The sequence below is a fragment of the Bos indicus genome, chromosome 13 (genome assembly GCF_029378745.1).
Source record: "Bos indicus isolate NIAB-ARS_2022 breed Sahiwal x Tharparkar chromosome 13, NIAB-ARS_B.indTharparkar_mat_pri_1.0, whole genome shotgun sequence".
Taxonomy (NCBI): domain Eukaryota; kingdom Metazoa; phylum Chordata; class Mammalia; order Artiodactyla; family Bovidae; genus Bos; species Bos indicus.
Window position 1 is genome coordinate 4,881,254 of NC_091772.1, and position 24,575 is coordinate 4,905,828.

Here is a 24,575-nt window from a genome sequence, read left to right on the forward strand (position 1 = left end):
CACAAGGCTCAAGGCTACCTGGATGTGGGGGTGGGGCAGGGAGCTGTTTTGAAAAGTTTGAGAAGATGACCTTTGGACTGCCTCTAGAAAGGGGATCCAGAATCACCAGCAGAGCATCACCAGGAATAGAGGCTTACGGCCGGCTGTGGTAGAGAGTACTGTAGGCAGATCTATAAGGACCTACAGCCTGAGAAAGAGGGAGGGAAGGATGTAGAAGAAACAGGAGACTTGAACCTGAAAAGCAACAATGGACTAGAGGATAGGAAGGCTATGAGACACGATCACAGGAATTATGACTGCCTTGAACAAGGAGAGTGAAGGAAGGGAGAAAAGCAGTGCTAAAAACCAAGAATAGCTGGGGGAATGGAAGGGGTTCATTTCTGGACAACTCAAATTCGAGGTGTGGAGAGCACAGAGGTAGCGCTCTGTTGGGTATCTGAACACATAAGACCTGGAGTCTGGGAGGCAGATATGGCTAGCAGTCCTCAACTTTGGCCTATTAGCAGTTGAATTCTTAGAAGCAAATGAGATGCCTGTTTGTCCTTCAATGTCTACTGAGGACCTGCTGCCTCGGGTGCATTTAGGGAGTATGTTAGTCTTGTGTGCTAACACGTTGTCGCAAATCAGGAGTCTTAAACAACACACGTTTATTATCTCCTAGGTCTCTTAGTCAGAAGTCTGGGTTGGTTGGGCTGGTTTCTCTGCTCCAAATTTCACAAGGCGGAAACCAGGGTGTCAGCAGGGTTGTGCTCCTTCTGGAGCTTCTGGAGATGAGTCTGCTTCCAGGCTCTTTCAGGTTATTGGCAGAATCGACTTCCTTGTGGCTGTAGGACTGAAGTCCCCAGTTCCCTAGTTTCCTTGTTGGCCATCAGACAAGCTTTGGTCTCCACCCAGAGGCAGCTTGCATTCTTCCTCCTGCTTTCTATCTGGCACCCTTCAGCAGCTGTAGGTGGAGTCGTTCACCCTCTCCTGCATCAGATCTCTCTGCCCTCACCCTCTTCTGAGGTGTCTCTCTGAGAAATGTCTCTGCTTTTAAAGTAGTCATGTGAGTAGGCTGGGCCATAATTTTAATTAAATCTGCAAAGTTTCTTTTGCTGCATAAGGTAACGTTCACACAAGATCCACAGAGCAAGGTGCAGGCATCTTTGAAAGTCATTCTGCCCATCACAAGTAACTGGAAAATTGGTATTTAGGAAAAGAGACACAATCCTTGCCTTCATGGAGTTTACAGAGTAAGGGGACATTTAGGTCTAAATCAAATGATTCCCCTACAGAATTATATAACTATAAAATATGCTGAAATCTCTGAAGGAACACCAAAGTGTAGCAGGTATGGTGAGAAAAATGCAGAATGACCTGGTCTGCAGAGAGAAGGAATGTTATGCCACAGGCATGAAACTGAGTTGAGAGCTGAATGATGGATAGGAGCTACTAAGATGAAGAGGGTTAAGGAATAGCATTTCAGAAGGAAGGAACAGTATACACAGATGCCTTGAGGAGAATGTGATATTAAGCCCTGAAAGAAAGCAGAAGGGTCTGGAGCAGAGGGAATGAGGGATGTGGGGTAGGAGAGGGAAGCTGGACATGGAGGAAAATAAGGGGGAGTTTTTGTTTCTCTCTTAAAGGCAACAGGAAAACACTGAAAGATTTTCCCTCAAGGAAATGCCACTTTCAGATTTTATTTTTTATGTGATTATTCCAACTGCAGTATGCAGAAGGTAAAGTAGGTGCCAAGAGAGCTAAAGCCTTAGGGACACAGTTCTGTGGTCTCAGAATGAGATGGCAGGAGCTGTAGACTGTGGCAAGACAATGCAAAGAGAAAAGTGAATGGGTTTGAAAGGTGTTTAGGAAGTCTATTAGTCAGAATTCCTTGGTTACATGTAACTTGAACTCTCACATGAGTAAAGAAAGAGAGGTAAGAAGGATACTATTAGCCTACATTCCCCAAATTCGGGAAAACCAGGGATGACACTGACTTAAGCAGGGACACAAATGTCCACGGCCTTTGTGCCGTCACTCATTACAGTGGGCGCCTTGCCTGACAATGCAACAGACTAACCGAAAGCGAGGATTGAGGCGGGGGTAAGGGAACATCCTGCAATCCGTCCAAGCTTCCAATTTTTACAATGAGAGGAGAAAGAATCTTCTCTTACTTGTTTATTTTATTGAAGTATAATTGCTTTACAAGGCTGGGTCAGTTTCTGCTGCACAACACTGAATAAGCTATATGTATACATACACCCCCTCCTTCCAGAGCCTCCCTGCCAATCCCATCCCACCCCTCTAGGTCATCACAGAGCACGGAGCTGAGCTCCCTGCGCTATACAGTAGCTTCCCACTAGCTGTCTATTTTCACACACAGTAGTGTATAGATGTCAGTGCTCCTCTCTCAGTTCATCCCATCCTGACTACCCTCCTTCTAAATTCAACTGCATTAAAAAAAATTCCCTATTTAAACTTCAATCAGTTGGCTATCCCTGGAAAAAACACTATGGTTAGGGGTAAGGTCCAATTGGGAGGCACTGCTATTTTCTAGGCATATTTCCCAGCAAAGAAGGCATACTGTTCTGATAAAACAGAATAAGTGCCCAGTGCAAAAAAGCAAAGTTGGTGTATGTAGGACATGGTATGTTATAGAGAAAGGGCTGTCCAACAATAATTCCCATGTTAATGGCTAGACCATCTAGATTAGCGATGGCCAGACTACGGCAGGAAATCCTAAGTCCTGGGCTATTGTTTGTTTTCATAAATAAAGTTTTATTGGCACATAGCCATGCCCATCTGTTATGCATTGTCTATGTTGCTTTCATACTTGAAAGGCAGAGTTGAGTAGTCATGACACAGACTGGGTGGTCCACATAACTTAAAATGCTTATTATCTGGTCCTTTAGAGCAAGTTTGCCAACTCCCGATCTAGACAGATAGATCTTTCAAGAGAAGCAATGCATCTTTCAAGAGAAGCATTGCGTTAAGAAGGAAGAACACACATTTGGTTTTGGACATGATGAATTTAGGTGCTTTTCAGATATCTAAATTGGAACAACACATATGTGTTTGGAGATTTGTAATTTCTGTTCCTCGCATTTTTAAATGGCTCAGTGAAGAATTTATTAATTTCCCATATTAATTGGAATAGTCATTGTTTTGTAGCCATAGTAACTAGTTACCATTACATCCAGTTTTAAATTGGCTTAATCAATCAATGATAACATGCTCAGAGAACAGGTTTTTGAAAGTGGGCCAGTGAGCAACAGGGCCCCTCTTCTGAAAGACAGTCAATTGGCAAGAGCTTCAGTCCAGGGAGCATACTGAGAAGTCAACTGATTCACAGAGTATAACCCAAGCAACAACACTTCTCCAGCTGACGTCGGCCCATTCTCTGAACTGAATATCTGCTAAAAATCCAAGGTAAAATTAGTAGTCTGCTTTGTGTGAAGAGACTGTCTAAAAAAAATTATAACTCTCCCTTATGAGTGATAAATTCAGCTTTGTGTTTCCATTAACAAATAGTGAATTATTCCTTCAACTGGGGCTCCTCTGGTGGTCAGATTGTAAGGAATCTGCCTGCACTGTGGGAGACTTGGGTTTGATTCCTGGGTCGGGAAGATGCCTGGAGAAAGGAATGGCTACCCACTCCAGTGTTCTTGCCCGGAAAATTCCATAAACAGAGGAGCCTCGCAGGCTACAGTCCATGGGGTCTCAGAGTCAGACACAACTGTGAGACTAACACTTTTTCACTTTCTTCCTTCAACTGAGCCTCAGATTTAAAAAAGAAAGAAAGTAAGTAAATGTCTAAATTGCATAGGTAGTTGTGACCATGGGAGAGGCAGCAACTGGTTTAGGGAAGGTACACTAGATGAGAAGACAACAGTGGTGAGGATGAAGCTATACGAACTCCAGCATTTGATGACTACATAGAAGAGAAGACTGCAAAGGAGAAAATGATAGATGAACCACGGAGATGGGAAGATGCCCAAGACAATATGTTCCCACAGAGGCTGTGGCCAGAAACTCTCTAAAGAATTAAGAAACAGTCAAGAGAGGGAAATGCCACTGAGAACTTACCTAAGACATGAACTGAGATTTGTCTACTGGGGTTAGTAACAGGGACATCATTGTGACTTTGGTGAAATCTCCTTGTTTCTATCAAGAAGACTGAAATTAAGGTTGGATGTTGAGATGTGAGTAAAGATGAGAAGATGAGAACAAAATATATAAATAATTCTTTGGTAGATGGAGGAAAAATGGTCTGGCATCATTTTGCTTATAAAATAGGAAAGGCTCCATCATGTTAACATACTCATGTCAAAAATTCAGTAAAGACATTGAAGACATAAGGAAACACATAATCAATAATATGGTAAGTACTGAAATAGTGAGAGGGGAAATGACCAGGGTGACAGTGCAGGAATTAGGTTTAGATAAGAACACGAGAACCTATAGCCAAACAAAACAGAACATAAAAAGATGGAAGTAAGAGTGGGTAGAGAGGGGCTTTCCAGGTGGCTCAGAAGTAAAGAATTCACCTGCAATGCAGGAGACACAGGTACAGTCACTGGGTTAGGAAGATCTCCTGAAGGACGAAATGGCAACCCACTCTAGTTTTCTTGCATAGAGAATCCCATGGACAGAGGATCCTGGGTATAGTCCATGGAACTGCAAAAGAGTCAGATACAACTTACCAACTAAAGAGTGGGTAGAGATCTAGACTGGGTTACAGGATGCATAGCATAAGTTTGCAGGAGAAGCCATTTGATTACTTTTTTTGTCTCTTTGGAGGTGGAAAGCCAAGTTACCTTCTGAATGTGAAAAATAAAATGGAAAAAGTTGGTTGGATCTTAAGGAAATTTAGGACACTTATAGGAAGAAGATAGAATCAAGAATAGAACATTGATAAAAACCATATTTATCAATGGTGGATAAGTGAAATTGGACTAAGAATGACGTAATAAAAAAGAAAGAAGGGAAATCAAGACAGTGGTTTAATAGAAACCAAGAGAAAGAGAAGCTTTATGAAAAGAACTGACACTAGTTTTAAATGACAAGTAAGATTAAAAACTGAAAAATGGCCAATTAGACTTAGAAACTAGGATGCCATTAGCTTTTTCATGGAAACTGGGGCCAGAAATCTGACTATAATAGGTTAAAGTTGAAATTTAACTTAATGGGAGATTTCTATTCAAACATGGTGGACTGAACATCACATGTTTATTTCTGCTTCTTTAATAAATTTATCTCTATATTGTATTTTATATAATGAGAGTAAATAAGTTAAAACTTATGTACTATAAGAGTAAAGAGATGATAGTTCTCAACAAATTTTTAGAAGATGAAAAGTTAGCAGAGATGAGAAAAGTAAATAGGAACTCTCTATAAATACCAAAGAGAAAAAATTCACTTCAGTGCTGTGGGTTGAATGTTGGTGGCCTCATAATATTCGTATGTTTAAACTCTAATGCCTGGTGTGATGATATTAAGAGGTGGAGGCCTTTGGAAGGTGATAGGTCAAGAGAGCAAAGCCTTCCTAAATAGGAGTCATGCTTTTATAAAAGAGACCCCAGAAAGCTTCCAAGCCACTTCTGCCATGTGAGGCCATAAGACAAGAAGTCTGTGATCTGGAAGGGGACCTTCACCCAACGATGACAGCACCATAATCTTAAACTTCCACTTTCTGTAACTGTGAGAAATTTCTATTATTTATAGGCCACCCAGTCTATGGTAGGAGAAGGCAATGGCAACCCACTCCAGTACTCTTGCCTAGAAAATCCCATGGGTGGACGAGCCTGGGAGGCTGCAGTCCATGGAGTCGCTAGGAGTCAGACATGACTGAGCGACTTCACTTTCACTTTTACACTTTCATGCATTGGAGAAGGAAATGGCAACCCACTCCAGTGTTCTTGCCTGGAGAATCCCAGGGATGGGGGAGCCTGGTGGGGGAGCACAGAGTTGGACACGACTGAAGTGACTTAGCAGTAGCAGCAGTAGCAGCAGTCTATGGTATATTGTTATAGCAACTCAAATGGACTAAGACAAAGAACCGTGAAAAGGATCATAAAATGCCATCAACCGGTCATGACATGGGCAAAGAGCCCTGTATGTCAAACAGCTAGATCATAATATTAACTGATGAGATCTCTGGGCCCTCTGAGTACTTATGGGCTCTAGAATGCTAGGGCTTAGACATACACAGTCTGTCTGCCCTCCGATGGAGAAGGATAAGAGGCTTTCAGAAACTTCCTGATGCGAGAGAATGACTGAGGGGAAACTAGGTCTTGTTCTTATGGGCAGGGCCATGCTCAGTAAATCTTTAACCCAATTTTCTGTTGAAATTCAGACTTAAATTGAAGAAAGTAGGGGAACATTGCTAGACCATTCAGGTATGACCTAAATCAAATCCCTTATGACCATACAGTGGGAGTGAGAAATAGATTCAAGGGATTAGATCTGAGAGACAAAGTGCCTGAAGAACTATGCATGGAGGTTCATGACATTGTACAGGAGGCAGTGATCAAGGCCATCGCCAAGAAAAAGAAATGCAAAAAGGCTAAATGGTTGTCTAAGGAGGCCGTACAAATAGCTATGAAAAGAAGAGAATCGAAAGGCAAAGGAGAAACAGAAAGATATACCCATTTGAATGCAGATTTTCAAAGAATAGCAAGGAGAGAAAAGAAACCCTTCCTCAGTAATCAGTGCAAAGAAATAGAAGAAAACAATAGAATAGGAAAACTAGAGAGCTCTTCAAGAAAATTAGAGATACCAAGAGAACATTTCATATAAAGATGGCACAATAAAGGACACAAATGGTATGGACCTAACAGAAGCAGAAGATATAAAGAAGAGGTGACAAGAATACACAGAAGAACCGTACAAAAAAGATCTTCATGGCCCAGATAATCATGATGGTGTGATCACTCACCTAGAGTGAGAAATCCCGGAATGTGAAGTCAAGTAGGCCTTAAGAAGCATCATTGTGAACGAAGCTGGTGGGATTCCAGCTGAGCTATTTCATCCTAAAAGATGATGTTGTGAAAGTGCTGCACTCAATATGCCAGCAAGTTTGGAAAACTCAGCAATGGCCACAGGACTGGAAAAGGTCAATTTCCATTCCAATCCCAAAGAAAGGCAATGGCAAAGAATGTTTAGTCTACTAAACTGTAGACTACTAAACTACTAAATTGTACTCATCTCACACGCTAGTAAAGTAATGCTCAAAATTCTCCAAGCCAGCCTTTAGCAATATGTGAACCGTGAACTTCCAGATGTTCAAGCTGGTTTTAGAAAAGGCAGAGGAACCAGAGATCAAATTGTCAACATCTGTTGGATCATTGAAAAAGCAAGAGAGTTCCAGAAAAACATCTGTTTTTGCTTTATTGACTATGCCAAAGCCTTTGACTGTGTGGATCACAGCAAACTGTGGGAAATTCTTCGAGATGGAAATACCAGACCACCTGACTTGCCTCTTGAGAAATCTGTATGCAGGTCAAGAAGCTACAGTTAGAACTGGACATGGAACAACAGACTGATTCCAAATCTGGAAAGGAGTACGTCAAGGCTGTATATTGTCACCCTGCTTATTTAACTTATATGCAGAGTACAACATGAGAAATGCTGGGCTGGATGAAGCACAAACTGGAATCAAGATTGCCGGGAGAAATATCAATAACTTCAGGTATGCAGATGAGACCACCCTTATGGCAGAAAGTGAAAAAGAACTAAAGAGACTCTTGATGAAAGTGGAGAGTGAAAAAGTTGGCTTAAAGCTCAACATTCAGAAAACTAAGATCATGGCATCTGGTCCCATCACTTCATGGCAAATAGATGGGGAAACAGTGGAAACAGTGATAGACTATTTTGGGGGGCTCCAAAATCACTGCAGATGGTGACTGCAGCCATGAAATTAAAAGACTTTTGTTCCTTGGAAGAAAAGTTTTGACTAACCTCGATAGCATATTAAAAAGCAGAGTCATTACTCTGCCAACGAAGGTCCATCTAGTCAAAGCTATGGTTTTTCCAGTCATGTATGGATGTGAGAGTTGGACTATAAAGAAAGCTGAGCACCAAAGAATTGATGCTTTTGAATTATGGTGTTGGAGAAGACTTTTGAGAGTTCCTTGGACTGCAAAAAGATCCAACCAGTCCATCCTAAAGGAAATCAGACCTGAATATTCATTGGAAGGACTGATGCTAAAGGTGAAACTCCAACACTTTGGCCCCCTGATGTGAAGAACTGACTCAGTTGAAAAGACTCTGATGATGGGCAAGGTTGAAAGCAGGAGGAGAAGGGGATAACAGAGGATGAGATGATTGGATGGCATCACCGACTTGATGGACATGGGTTTGGGTGGACTCCAGCAGTTGGTGATGGACAGGGAGGTTCATGGGGTCACAAAGAGTTGGATACGACTGAGTGACTGAACTGAACTCCGACATACACACATCTTAGAGTTTAAAGGATTCTGTTCCATAAAATGTCAGATACACTACATTTGATCTTCCTCATCACCCCAAATGGTCAGGCCCCAGCCCAATCACTGACCAGTTGACACAAGTCTTTCCATTTCACAAAGCTTCCAAAGAGCTGATGGGTGACTCATTCTTAAATACAAATGAATAAGAAGAGACCACCAGTCATGTGAAAAAATCTCCTAACACAACAGAGAGAGACCAATACTAATGAGGAAAGATCAACCAATTCCATGGAAACAATACTAGATTTCATAGTTTCAGAGAGATTTGGCCAAAAAACTCATGTAGGTTTTCCATAAGATCTTATGGAAACATTTGAACAAACATTTTGGCCAATCCAATAGTTAGCTATAGATATAGATTATGTCTTAGAAATAAGAACAGGGACATGAAGGAAGGCTTAATGGAAGCACAGTTTTGGAGATTAATATCTGAAGAAACAGATGAAACTGAGAGTGGGAAATCAAGGATAAAGCAGCTTGAACAGCATTCAAAAGAATGGTATTTTCATCATTATCCATGGATACTATTCAACTTTTAAGTTTTGTGCATGCATTTAATAAGAAGAGTAAACACTAAAAATAAGGAAATTCTACACATGGCATGTGGACAAAGAATAGAAATAATCTTTTTAAGATTCTTTTCTCTAAAGAATAGAAAATAGGACAACAGTAGTAAGAAAGGTACAGGATCATAGATGATTTTTTATTTTATTATTTTAAATAGGAAATCTTTGAGTATAAATGTAGGTTAGGAAGAAGAATTAGAAGGAGAGAGAGGATCAAAACACAGCTAACAGAACAAGTTAAGGGACATGATGCAGAGAGATAGCAGGGCAAACCATGCAGGGTCAATACTGAGCTTGAGGACAAGTTCTTCTCTCCTCTGAACCGCAAGAGTGGAACACTGATGAAGATGTTCCTGATGGCTCTCATTTTCCCAGTAAAGGAGAAATAATGTCAGCATCATTGACGTCAGGAAGGGCAAGTAAGTAGGTGAGGATGAGAAGAGTTGTAGTGATTTGGAATATCCTTGTAAGTAACTGAGGAAGCAAGCAAGCCCAAATTGTGTAAAAGAACTTTCAAATCACATGAAGACTTGGGACTTCCTTGGTGGTTCAGTGGTTAAGAATTCACCTTCCAATTTGGGGGACGCAGGTTGGATCCGTGATCAGGGAATCCCACATGCTGCATGGCAACCAAGCCTGTGTACTACAACTAGAGAAGCCTGCAAGTCGCAATGAAGACCTAGCACAGCCCAAAAAATAATAATAATAATTTTTTTTTAACTTCTAGCTAACTTTTAAAAAAATGAGGGCTCATTAGCAATTGGAGACCATAAGTTGTAATTACAGAGGCTCACAGATGAATGATTAGGGGTGGAGGTGGCATTTATCAACTAATTTCTAGGAAAGATAAATGGATGGCAGGATTGACACTGATTTGCAAGGTCATAAGAATGTTGTGCTTCGAGTCATGGGGTCGCAAAGAGTCAGACACGACTGAGTGACTGAACTGAACTGAACTGAAGAATGTTGAGGATACAAAACAATATGATGAAACCTAAGTATTTTGTTGTAGAGAGGTTGGGCTACAGAAGGAAGGAAGTAGTGGACTGAGTGAAATAAAAGGCATTGATAATCAGAGTGAGCGAGTGAGTGAAGTCGCTCAGTCGTGTCTGATTCTTTGCGACCCCATGGACTGTAGCCTAACCAGGTTCCTCCATCCATGGGATTTTCCAGGCAAGAATACTGGAGTGGGTTGCCATTTCCTTCTCCAGGAGATCTTCCTGACCCAGGGACTGAACCCAGGTCTCCCGCATTGTAGGCAGACCCTTTACCAGGGAAGATCTGAGCCACCAGGGAAGATCCCTGATAATCAGAAGTCTTAGACAACTTGCATATAGTGAACAGGGGAAGGAGAGGAATATAGGGATGATTGTGGTCAGGAGTTAGAATATTGGGGTTTAAAATTCTCGAACCTGTGCCGATGTCCTGAGTATGATCCTGTAGATGGTGGCTCAAGGGGTAGGACAGACATTGTTGAAGTATAAGAAGATGAGAATCTCTACACATGAATGACGAAGACAACCAGGACAGTGGATGACCACAGAGGGGAAGAAAGGCAGTATATCAGGCACAAAAAGAAAGATGGGGTTATTTAATTACATGGGCACACCACAGATGAAGGAGCCTCCCTAAAGGTAGAAGTATATGGAGCTGCTGCTGCTGCTGCTGCTAAGTCGCTTCAGTCATGGCAGCCCACCAGGCTCCTCCGTCCCTGGGATTCTCCAGGCAAGAACACTGGAGTGGGTTGCCATTTCCTTCTCCAATGCAAGAAAGTAAAAAGTGAAAGTGAAGTCGTGTCCAACTCTTCGTGACCCCGTGGACTGCAGCCTATGAGACTCCTCCATCCGTGGGATTTTCCAGGCAAGAGTACTGGAGTGGGTTGCCATATGGGAGCTAAAGGTAAGCAAAGACATCAATGCCTTTCCAAACATCTCTAAATCTTCCCATCTCTTTATTCTGACCAATGTGGTTACTTGGCTGGACCAGCCAAAGAATGCAGTGTCACTAAAAAAGCAAGTTGGATGAGATTAAGAATTGCTGCAAAAGGAAAACCATCGTGAGAAAAACGCTGGAGGTGGTGCAACAGAAGGGAATCCCAGTCCATCATAAAAATGTATCTGCCCTAGTGCTTTGGGCCAAGGCAAAATCAGGATGGGCCCCACAGAAGGCCATCAGGACCCCAGATTCAAGTAAAGGTAAACAGCCCCTTTTAATTCCAACGTTTATATGAGTGTCTATTTGGGACATACAAGTCAAAGTGCTAGTTGCTCAGTCATGTCCAACTCTGTAATCCCATGTACGGTAGCCTGCCAGGCTCCCCTGTCTTTGGGATTTCCCAGGCAAGAATATTGGAATAGGTAGCCATTCCCTTCTCTAGAGCATCTTCCTTACCCAGGGATTGAACCTGGGTCTACCTGTATTGCAGGCAGATTTTTTACCATCTGAGCCATCAGGGAAGCCCTGTGACATATAAAAGCTGCCTATCAAGTTGTCATCATACAGTGATCTCAAGGGAATGACAAATAGAAGGAAGCAGAGGGAAGAGTGGACAGACAGGATTTGATCCTGAATAGCATGCTGCTGCTGCTGCTAAGTCGCTTCAGTCGTGTCCGACTCTGTGCGACCCCATTGATGGCAGCCCACCAGGCTTCCCCATCCCTGGGATTCTCCAGGCAAGAACACTGGAGTGGGTTGCCATTTCCTTCTCCACTGAATAGCATGGAGGAGCCCAATACAAAGTGTGCTCCAGAAAGAGGAGACCACCAGCGCCTGTGAGAAGATCATTTGGGGTGTAGAACACTGGCCACTGAGGCCTTTGTTTTGCATTTGCTTGTAAGTCCAGCATGGGCAAGCTTGGTGGGTGGTAAGGTTATTCTCGGAATGTGTTTCCTGCCTTATTTTCTTCTCTTGTATCAAATGCTGACTGTTGCCCAGCCTCTGTGCTGTGTCACCCCCAGGCACCACGATGATGACTCTTATTTATCATTTCCCTCTTCTGTCGCCCTACTCCTTCTCTCTACTTTCACAAGGGCAGGCTCTTTCTTGGCAATTTTTATCTCCAAGCATAGAGCCCTCCCTATTTCCTCTGCCTTTTTACTCCCCATATGTGCTTTGATTTATTAAAAAAAAAAAAAAAAATCTACAGGGAGTCTTGAAACTAAGAGAAGTAAAACATGATTGCTTGCATTCTTCCACTCTTCCTGAACCCACAGACTCGAGGCATTGACTGCCCAAGTATTCACAGAAAGTTATTTTAGGGAATGAATCTGGGGCCATTATAAAATTCCAGTGGCTTTAGTTTCCTCACAATTTTCTGATATTCAAGCTTTTTAGACAGGATTGTCTGAAGCTATGTAGCTTAAGGGTCTCTGGGTTATAATTATAACCATGGATCTATCTCTAATGCCCTGTATTAGAGCAAGACTCCAAACCTCTCTGTTCTATAAAACAGGGAGCACAAAAATAATCTTCCTTGAAGAACTGTGGTCAATAAAAACTAATAAATACTACCACAAAACAGCCAGAATTTAGACGCAGGAATGGGGTGTTTGAGAAACACTAAATAAAATGATGTAGTGAACAGTCTAAGAACTGAGAACTCAAGGAAGTCTGCCAGCTGAAAATATTAATTTCCAACATTAATAAAGTCAGGGCTTCCAAGAAGCAAAATTCTGCTTGAGGAACACAGTACAGCCACCCACCTCCACTTTTTCTCCATTTGAGATATCTTTTCTGACCTCCAGGGCAGCAGAACTCTTCTCATTCCTGTTAATTGCCTGGACCTTTCATCTCTACGTTACCAGCTCTGGCAACCATCTGCACAGTGTTCTACCACTTTCCCCAAATTCCTTCTCTCCAAATTTCATCTGGTCTTTGTGCAAATCTCCAGGACTTAGCTGTCTGCTGGATGATAGTAGATAGCAAGGGGGTGAATAAGGGCTTTCATCCTAGCAAACTGTTTTATTATGTCTAAGTAGCAATGCCTCAACTCAGTACAAATATGTAGACTTCCATGAAGTACCCTTAATGTGTTCACTAATCCTGGAAATTTCAAGCAAAGTATCTCACTGTGTAAAGGAGCAATTTTAGGTTATACAGGGTTTTCAGCACACTTACATTAATAATATAAAAGTAGTTGCTAATTCTATCTACACCCTTGAAGGAGGGTCATCTATTAACAAGAGAAATCAGTGTCTCAGGGCAAAGTTTCTACCTTACTTCAAGAGAATATACTGGTGACTAAGACAACTTTATCCTCCATACCCAACCAAGCAAGAGGAACCTCTTTGATCCTGACCCAACTCCTTGATATCCTGCTGCTGCTAAATCGCTTCAGTCATGTCCGACTCTGTGTGACCCCATAGACAGCAGCCAACCATGCTCCCCCGTCCCTGGGATTCTCCAGGCAAGAACACTGGAGTGGGTTGCCATTTCCTTCTCCAATGCATGAAAGTGAAAAGCGAAAGTGAAGTCGCTCAGTCATGTCCGATTGAGCGACCTACCAGGCTCCTCCATCCATGGGATTTTCCAGGCAATAGTACTGGAGTGGGTTGCCATTGCCTTCTCCGTCCTTAATATCCTAGGTAATGCAAATAAAGTTGGCCTTCAACAACTCACAGGTGGATTATCTGCAAAGCTGGCTTTTACCTTCTTATTTTGACACTGTCATTTTGTTTATTGAAGCCCTCTAAAAGCATTACTGTTGCTTCTATTTACTCTTATCCCCTGCAAGCAATAATGATAATTTTTAGCATTTTGGAGAAGGCAATGGCACCCCACTCCAGTACTCTTGCCTGGAAAATCCCATGGGCAGAGAAGCCTGGTAGGCTGCAGTCCATGGGGTCACTAAGAGTCGGACACGACTGAGCGACTTCACTTTGACTTTTCACTTTCATGCATTGGAGGAGGAAATGGCAACCCACTCCAGTTTCTTGACTGGATAATCCCATGTACAGAGGAGCCTGGTGGGCTGCCGTCTATGGGGTCGCACAGAGTCGGACAGGACTAAAGCGACTTAGCAGCAGCAGCAGCAGCATTTGTTTGGCATTTCATGATTTTGAAACATTTTCACATGCATTACCTTATTTGATGTAGCTTCTAACTAATCCAAAGTTGGAAGGAAGTCTTTGAAATAATATTTTGCCTTCATTTTTTTCCCAAGAAGATATATGCTAACACGATGGAAGCTGATTAAGAAACAAAACAAAACCAATATGTATGAGATTGCACTGATCTTTGGCACAAGTCTGAGTAGACAGCACTGAGTGTGCCAGTGACTATCCCAACAGATGAGGAAGAGGGAGGAAATAAACAGATGGATGCTCAGAAATCGCCACTTCTTCATAGCACTGTCTTATTGTTGGGCTCAAAGACTAGATCAAAACCACTCGCAAAGTGGGTTTAAGCCCTTGTTTTTGTGGTCAGTTGACTTTCAACAAAAGTAACAAAGCACATCAATGAAGACAGGAGAGTCTTTTCAACAAACGGTGCTGGGACAAATGGATATACACATTCAAAACATGAACTTAGACCCTTACTTCACACCACACACAAATACAATCTCAAAATGGATCAGAGACCTGAATGTATGAGCTAAAACTACACAACTTTTAGAAGAAAACATAGGATAAAATATTCAAAGTCTTGGGTTAGATAGAGCTTTCTTAGATATGACAATAAAAGCAGGATATATAAAAGAAAAAACAATAAATTAAACTTTTGTGCATCAAAAGATATTAAGAAAATTAAGAAAAACAAATATTAAACTGGAAGAAAATATTTGCAAATCATATCTGATTTAAAAATCTTATATTAGTATCTAATGAGCCCTTACCAATCCATATACAGATCTTTCTTGACTTACAATGGGTTTACATCCCAATAAGCACATTGCAAGCTGAAAATGGGGCTTCCCACGTGGTGCTAGTGGTAAAGAATCTGCCTGCCATTGAAGGAGAGGAAAGAGATGCAGGTTTGATGCCTGGATTGAGAAGATCCCCTGGAGGAGGGCATCACAACCCACTCCAGGATTCTTGCCTGAAGATTCCCATGGACAGAGGAGCCTGGAGGGCTACCGTCCATGGGGGCAAAGAGTCGGACATGACTGAGGCAAGTTAGCATGCATGCATGCAAGCTGAAAATATCATAAGTTGAAATGCATGTAATACATCTAATCTACTGGACATCACAGCTTATCCTGGCCTATTTTAAATGTACTGAGAATGCTAAAATTAGCCTGCAGTTGGGCAAAATCATCTAACACAAACTCCATTTTATAATAAGGTATTGAATATCTCATGCAATTTATTAAATACTGCACTGAAAGTGAAGAATAGAATTGTGGTATTGGTTGTTCACCTTATGAGCTCATGAGTGACAGAGTTGTGGCATCATAGGAGCATAACTAGTGATAGGTACTGCCTATTATTACCAGAAAAATATCAAAATTCAATGTATGATTTTTACTGAATGCACACCATTTTTGCAGCATGGTAAAGTCAAAAAATTGTTAAGTCTAACCATGGTAAGTTGAGGACTATCTGTATAAGACACACAATCCAATCATAAAATAGGTAAAAGATTTGAGTGGACATTCCACCAAAGAAGATAAACAAATAGCTAACAGTACATAAAAAGATGGTCAACACCATTAGTCATTAAGGAAGTGCAACTCAAAACCATAATAAGGTGCCATTTCACATACATAAGAATTGCTATGATTAAAAAAAAAAAAAGAAATAATAAAAAATATTGTTGAAGATAAATAGAAGCCTTAAATGTCATTGATGGAATAGAACAAAATGGAATAGATCCTTTGGAAAACACTTTGACTAGGTCTTAAAAGTAAAACTTTAATTTACCACATGGCCCAGCAATTCCATCCCAGGATATCTACTCAAGAGAATTAGCAGTATATATCCACACAAAGACGTAATGTTCATAATAGGATCATCATAATAGACAAAGTAGAAATAAATTTCTTGTTCACCAATGGTGAATGGATTAAATAATGGACTGTGGGATATAGATGACCCTTGAAAAACACACCACTTATATACAAATTGTTTTCAATAAATTTAGCACTGTGTTTACTCTTCAAGATTTGTTGAATCTAGGATACAGAATCCACAGATTAAAAGCGATTACTCTGGGACTTGAGCATCTGTGGATTTTGGTCTCCACAGTGGGTCCAGAAACCAATCCACCCTGGATTGGGGGACTGTGTCCATATGATAGAATTCTATTCAGCAATAAAAAATGAATGTAGTTGTGATAAATTCTATAACATAAACTTCAAAAAACATATAAGTAAAACAAGATAGATGGAAAGGCCATATATCATGACTCTATTCATATGAAATGTTGGAAACAGGAAAATCTTCAGAAATAGAAAATATATTAGTTATTGCCTGAGGCGAAGACAGAGGGAGGGATTTAAAAATGGGATGGGGATTAATTGCAAATAGATACGAGTCATCTAATTGAGGCAATAAACATTTTCTAAAAGTGGATTATGATGATCATTGCTCAGTGAATTTACTAAAAATCATTACATAGGTAAATTTATATTGTAAATTATATCTCAATAAAGTTGTTTAAAATTAATTTAGGAGTTAACAATCAATAGGAAAGGCCATGAGAAAATACTCAAGGAGATAATAGTTGAAAACTTCCCTAAAATGGGGAAGGAACTAGCCACCCAAGTCCAAGAAACCCAGAGAGTCCCAAACAGGATAAGTCCAAGGTGAAACACCCCAAGGCACATATTAATCAAATTAACAAAGACCAAACACAAAAAGCAAATATTAAAAGCAGCAAGGGGAAAGCAACAAATAACACACAAGGGGATTTCCATAAGGATAACAGCTGATCTTTCAATAGAAACTCTTCAGGCCAGAAGGGAATGGCAGGACATACTTAAAGTGATGAAAGAGAAAAACCTACAACCCAGATTACTATACCCAGAAAGGATCTCATTCAAATATGAAGGAGAAATCAAAAGCTTTACAGACAAGCAAAAGCTGAGAGAATGTAGCACCACCAAACCAGCTCTTCAACAAATGTTAAAGGAACTTCTCTAGACAGGAAACACAGAAAATGTTTATAAACTTGAACCCAAAACAACAAAGTAAATGGCAACAGGATCATACTTATCAATCAGATCAGATCAGATCAGTCACTCAGTTGTGTCCGACTCTTGGTGACCCCATGAATCACAGCATGCCAGGCCTCCCTGTCCCTCACCAACTCCCGGAGTTCACTCAGACTCTCGTCCATCGAGTCAGTGATGCCATCCAGCCATCTCATTCTTTGTCGTCCCCTTCTCCTCCTGCCCCCAATCCCTCCCAGCATCAGAGTCTTTTCCAATGAGTCAACTCTTCGCATGAGGTGGCCAAAGTACTGGAGTTTCAGCTTTAGCATCATTCCCTCCAAAGAAATCCCAGGGCTGATCTCCTTCAGAATGGACTGGTTGGATCTCCTTGCAGTCCAAGGGACTCTCAAGAGTCTTCTCCAACACCACAGTTCAAAAGCATCAATTCTTCGATGCTCAGCCTTCTTCACAGTCCAACTCTCACATCCATACATGACCACAGGAAAAACCATAGCCTTGACTAGACGAACCTTTGTTGGCAAAGTAATGTCTCTGCTTTTGAATATGCTATCTAGGTTGTTAAATGTAAATGGGTTGAATGCCCCAACCAAAAGACAAAGACTGTCTGAATGGATACAAAAACAAGACCCATATATATATATATATATATATATATATATATATATATATATATAGTCTACAAGAGACCCACCTCGAAACAAGGGACACATAAAGACTGAAAGTGAAGGGCTGGAAAAAGATATTCCACACAAATGGAGACCAAAAGAAAGCAGGAGTAGCATAACTCATATCAGATAAAATAGACTTTGAAATAAAGGGGTTAACAATCAAATCTCCATTTTCTATCTTTATTTAAGAGAACAACTGTACAATATCCCAAACTCTAGATTATCCCAGGAAACTTGCCATTGCTTTTTGCTTTAAAGCAAACTTTTTCAATATAACTGAATTTGAATTTTTTCTAGATTCAGTTAATTCATTTCCAACAAAATCACAATGGAAAGAATACCTCATTCAAGAAGGACCTGGAATTAACCCTGTTTCCTTTATCCTTTTCTTCCCTGCTCAATTATTTTCTACTCCCAACCACAGGAAGATCCCATTTTATTGGATTCTACTTTAATGCACTTCACAGATACTGTGTTTTCTACAAATTGAAAAATTCTGGTCACCCTCTGTCAAGCAAGTCCACTTTTCCAACAGCATCTGCTCACTCTGTGTGTCTGTGTGTCACACTTTGGTAAGTCTCAGAATATCTCAAGCTTTTTCATTATTATTACATTTGTTACAGGATCTGTGATCAGTGATCTTGGTGTTACTATCATAATTATTTCGGGCTGCCACAGACTGTGTTCATCTAAGAGACCAAACACAGTTGCTAAATGTTGTATGTGTTCCGACTGCTCCAATGACAAGCCGTTCCCCCATCTCTCCAACAACAAGCCATCCCCCCATCCCTCTTCTTCTCCTCAGGCCTCTCTATTCCCTGAGACACAATAGTACATTTAGGCCAACTAATAAACCTACAGTGGCTCTGAAGTGTCTCAGTGACAGGAAGAATTGCACATTCCTCACATTTAATCAAAAGCTAGGAATGATTAAGCTCATTGAAGAAGGCATGTTGAAAGCCAAGACAGGCTGAAAGTTAAGCCTCTTGCATCAAACAATTAGATAAGTTTTGAATGAAAATTTCTGGAAGGAAATTAGAAGTGTTACTCTAGTGAACACACAAGTAAGAAAGGAAAACTATTGCTGATATGGAGAAAGCTTTAGTGGTCCGAATAGATCAAACCAGCTAAAACACTCCCTTCAACCATAGCCAAATCTGCAGCAAGGCCCTAACTCTCTTCAATTCTAGGAAGGTTGAGAGAAGTGAGGGAGCTACAGAAGCAAAAATTTGAAGCTAGCAGAGGTTGGTTCTTGAGGTTTGGGGAAAGAAGCTGTCTTCATAACATAAAAGTGCAAAAAAAAAAAAAAAAAAAAGGTGAAGCAGTATATGCTGCTCTGTAGAAGCTGCAGCAAGTTATCCAGAAGATCTAGCTAAGATGATAAGTTAAGGTAGCTATACTAAACAGATTTTCAATGTAGACAAAACAGCCTTGTATTAGGGAAGATACCATCTGGGATATTTGCAGCTAGAGAGTCAAAGTAAGTACCTGACTTCAAAGTTTCAAAGTATATGCTGATCCTCTTAGAGGCTAAGGCAGCTGGTGACTTTAACTTGAAGACAATGGCCATTTGCCATTCTGAAAGTCCTAGGGTCTTTAAGAATTATGCTAAATCTACTCTGTCAAGGCTCTATAAATGGATAACAAAGACTTATGACATCACATCTGTTCACAGCATGGTTTATGGAATATTTTAAGTCCACTGTTGAGACCTACTGCTCAGAAAAAAAGATTCCTTTCAATATGTTACTGCTCACTGAAAATGCTCATGGTTACCCAAGAGCTCTGATGGAGATGTACAATGAGATTAATGTTGTTTTCTTGCCTACTAACACAACAGACATTCTGTTGGGTCAGGGGCTCATGGATCAGGGGCTCATTTCAACTTTCAAGTCTTATTATTTAAGAAATATATTTCATAAGCCTATAGATGTCAGAGATAGTGATTCCTCTGATGGATCTGGGCAAAGTCAACCAAAAATCCTCTTGAAAGGATCTACCATTCTAGACATCATTAAGAACCTGTGGTGGATTCATTTTGATATTTGGCAAAACTAATACAATTATGTAAAGTTTAAAAATAAAATAAAATTTTAAATTAAAAAAAAAAAAAACAAACATAGCAGTAAAGGCAGCCACACACATTTTTTGGTTTCCCAGTACAAGTAGTGTAACATAACTTTTATATGCACTGGGAAACCAAAATATTTGTGTGCCTGCCTTTATTGTGGTGGTCTGGAACTGAGTATATCAAAGGTAAGTCTGTGTAGAGAGTGTGGTTTTTCAAACACACCAAGCAGAGAGAATCTATTAACTTGTAGAGTTTCTTTGAGCAGAGACACTTAGATGTCTGCGGTTCAGAGTTGAAGCAGCGTGACATGTTCAGAAATTTCACAGGCCTGGGAGATCTTTATCCAGCTTTAGTTTCTCATGAACCCTGGGGCTATGGACCTATCTCATTTATACTTTTATTTAATGATACATCCCCTCATCTGTGAACTAGAATAGACCAATTCTTCTCTAGGCAGGTATAGATGTATTGCCTGAGGTATAAAAATCTGTGTGTTCCAAGAACTGTTAATAGATGGAGTAAATTACTTTATATATAACTATATATTAGAATACATTAGGTTATATGCACACATCCCACATACTACTATCTCTTAAATGTCTGTGGATATTTTTGTGATTTGTAAAACCGAAGATTAGAATGTTATTGAATTCATTGCAGATTTATGCTTTTTATTTTTTCAATTAATAGTTTTATGTTTGTGTGAGATGGTTATATATATATATATTTTTTTTTTCTGATGCCCCCAAAATTGGAAGCACTAAATATTTCTAAAGTCATTTTCATCTATAGTCCATGCCTTTAGACTTCTCTGATATATGCAAGTTAGACTGAGTAAAGGTGATGTGATATTAACAACTTACAATTAAGTGCAGAACTATAAAGTATTCTCAAAGTATGTGATATAATGCCAGTAGCAGAGTTTATAGTTTAAATTTCTTTCATTACTGGACAAACAATGAAATGGTTTATAGTATCTAGTTGGGATATTCAAACCAAAGAGGCAACTGGCTGATTAGAACATTAAAATTTTCACCAGGAAATAAAGAGAGTGTTCTAATCAGTGTGGCAGGCAGAATTCTTCCAAGATCCCTACCCCCTGGGGGTACCTACTGTGTATAATCCCGCTCCCGTAAGAGTGCATGGGCTCTGTGACTATGACAGGATACCATTCTGTGATTAATTACGTTATCTGGCAAGAGTGAAGGAATTCTGTAGATATAATTAAGGTCCCTAATTATATGACTAACTTCATCATAAGGGAGATTATTTGGACTTGACTACTCAGGTAAGTGCCTTAAACGAGGCTGTTCAGGTCAGAAAAAGAGAAAGTCATCAGAAGCGCCCTGCTGCTGGCTCTGAAGACACACAAACGGCCATGGTGTGACGGTCACTTGGCAGTAACGTTTGAGTCCTCCAGGCAGTGAAGGTCCTACACCTGTAAGGACTGAATCTGGCTTCAGCTGTGAACTTGAACTTGACCTTAGCTCTGTCTGACATCTTGAGTTCAGCCAGGTGAGAACTTCAGCAGAGCACCCAGTTAACCCCACATCTGGACTTCTGAACCATGGACATGATATAATACATTTATGCTACTTTAAGCCACTAAATTTGTGGTAATTTGTTAGAGAATGACAGAAAGTGACTGCAGTCAGATGTGGCAGAACAGAATGAAGAATGGTGTTCCTGGAGGAAGCCCAGCCCGATTCCACACCCCGTCAACCCACTGGCCCCTGTGCCCTATCAGAAGTCCTGGCTCACCGAGGCTCCTTCAGTGGCCAACCATGGACTTCACTGAATAAGGCCTGAATTCTCAGGGGAGCAGCTCTTAGTGATGCATGGTGGGAAGTTGGCATGGGGGGTGTGAAGACTGGAGATAAAAAGTATTCCTACCTCCCTGTGACAGGGCTCTATCAGCCTTTGTTCACCTGGAACTCAGTCCCCTCCCCTCCAGAAAAACCTTCCTTTACACGACTGTCCAAAGGAACAAATACCCGTTTGCCCCCTATAGCATGTGTGTGCTCAGTCACTAAGTTGTGTCCAGCTCTCTGCAACCTCATGGACTGTTGCCCACCAGGCTCTTCTGTCCATGGAATTCTCCAGGTGAGAATACTGGAGTGAGTCGCCATGCCCTCCTCCAGGGGATCTTCCTGACCCAGGGATCTAGTTCAAGTCTCTTGGGTCTCCTGCATTGGCAGGCAGATTCTTTTACTGCTGAGCCACCAGGGAAGCCCCACCCCTACCCCTTATAGCAGCAAAACTTAAAAGAGCAAACTTGGGGCTTATTCCTGGAAGAGCTGAGTTTTCTATGTTGACTTGGTTACTTCACTGTATTAAGACCATCAACGGGCAACCTGAAATAACTAAAAATGAAAAAAAGTTTTTGCTTGGGCAGACATCCTGATTCTGTGATAATATCTCCACCCCCCTTCAGCCTTACTCCATGCTTAGCTCCCTAAAGGTCATAGGCAAGGTTTATGCCAGTGGCTCTGAAAAAACTCAGCCCAAGTGCAGCTTCTGGTCCATCACCTGGCCCAAACAGCCATACCTCCCATCCTTTCCCTGGTCCCTCATAGCCCCCAGCTGTGCTGGCTGGGACAGCCATGCAGGGGTGACAAGCTTATCCTGAAGGATGGATGCAGTGCTCTGGCTGCTGGCCCATTTAGGCATAATTATCCCGCCTGGGATTCTGCCCGATATTATAACGAATGGCTTTGGAAGAAAAGATCAAACAGTGGGGAAAGCCTCAAGAGGAAGAATACATCTGTTAAGAACTCCCACCGAAAATGTTATAAAGCGTTTTTGTTTACTAAATCTTTCAAGTCTGAAACTGGTTCAAGGACAATTTAGCTGCCTTGTTTTAAGAGGAGAGAGAGATTGGGAAAGACAAGGTCGGGGTGTGGGGTGGTGTAAGAGGTTGGAAAGCAGACTTAAGAAGTCACCAAAACTAACTGAAAACTAATACACACATATCCAGAAAGTCATTTGAAATTAAAGGTGCTTTTGCGCAACATATATATCTAAAACATGCTTTCAAATATTATAAATACATACCTTTGAGATGGTCTTTTTGTGTATGCATTTAACAAAAAAAGTTTCAATGAATCATGCATGTGTGCTCAGTCACTTCAGTCGTGTCTTATTGTTTGCGACCATATGGACTGTAGGCCACCAGACCATTTTGTTCATGGGATTCTCCAGGCAAGAATACTGGAGTGGGTTGCCATGCCCGCCTCCAGAGGGTCTTCCCACCCAGGGATCAAGTCCATGTCTCCCGTACTGCAGGTAGATTCCTTACCACTGAGTCACCGGGGAAGCCCTCAATAATGCATAGGGCTGCTTTATACACAAACACACGTGATCCCAATTTATAATTGTTTCTAAAGATATTAATTATTGACTCTGTACCTAATTTCAAGAGATTCAAACCAACAAGATTAAAAGTTTGTTGCTGTGTGTCTTTGGAGTTGTCTCTGCCCTCAAGCAAATGCTCTGTAAGTTTCAGCAGTTACTAGACCTTTGGGTCCTCCACTGTGATCCTATAAAATAAAATACCTATTAGAATAAGTTGGGAAAAAAAGCCTGAAGTTCACAAGGTTTGGGGGTCACAGATTGGACACCTACCATATTATGTATATTATATATCACCGTAGGTTAATGCTGAGTTTTATTCCTCTAAATCGCAGTCGTCAAATTTTTTGGTACCAGGGACCAGCTTCATGAAAGACAATTTCCATGGATGGTAGGGGGGTGGGGGGAGGCGGGAGGTATGGTTTCTGGATGATTCAAGCACATTACATTTATCATGCTCTTTATTTCTAATCTAATGCTGCTGATGATCTGACAGGAGGTACCAGTGTGTGGTCCAGAGGTTGGGGACCCCTGCTCTAAATGTTTGAGATGAGGGTTACATAGGATACAGTTGTCTATTCTTTAACTATTCTACAGCCATCCGATGTGTATTTGCTTAAACTATGAAATCAGGCTGGAATTTGCAGGAAGAAGTAAAACGACCTCACAAACCCACAGCCACGATGCCTGGACCCTAACCATGCTCTCCAGAAGCCACACCATGCTTTCCTCTCTGTTCTTCCCCTCATGCTGCTCTTCCTCCTGCCCTTTCCTTTCTGTACAAAATGACAATGAGCTGTAGAGACCCCACGAAAGCCCAGGAAACTGGATAGAGGGTGACAGGCTTGGGGCAGGAAGGAGGGGGAGCTGCCACAGAGCTGCAGGTAGGTCTCTCTCATGAGTTTGCACAGAACGTCCTCTGAATGAGCATGCTGTTCCCTGTCCTCTACCTTCTCATGGATTGTTAATGCCAGCAGGAAAAGTGCACACCAAAGATTTTAGAAGGGCAGGGAAGGACTCTGGGAAATTTGCTAGAAACAAGGGCCCTGCATTTGGTAGTGGTGCCTGTTGAGTCACTAAGTCATGTCCAACTCTTGCAACCCCATGGACTGTAGCCCTCCAGGCTCTGCTGTCCGTGGGATTTCCCAGACAAGGATACTGGAGTGGGTTGCCAGTTACTTCTCCAGGGCATCTTCCCAGCCCAGGAATTGAACCCATGTCTCCTGTTTGGCAGGCGGATTCTACACTGAGGCACCTGGGCAGCCCCTGTATTTGGAGGCATACAGTACATTCCTGATTTTCTGGAGGCAGTGAGAGGCAGGCCGCAGCCGAGATGGG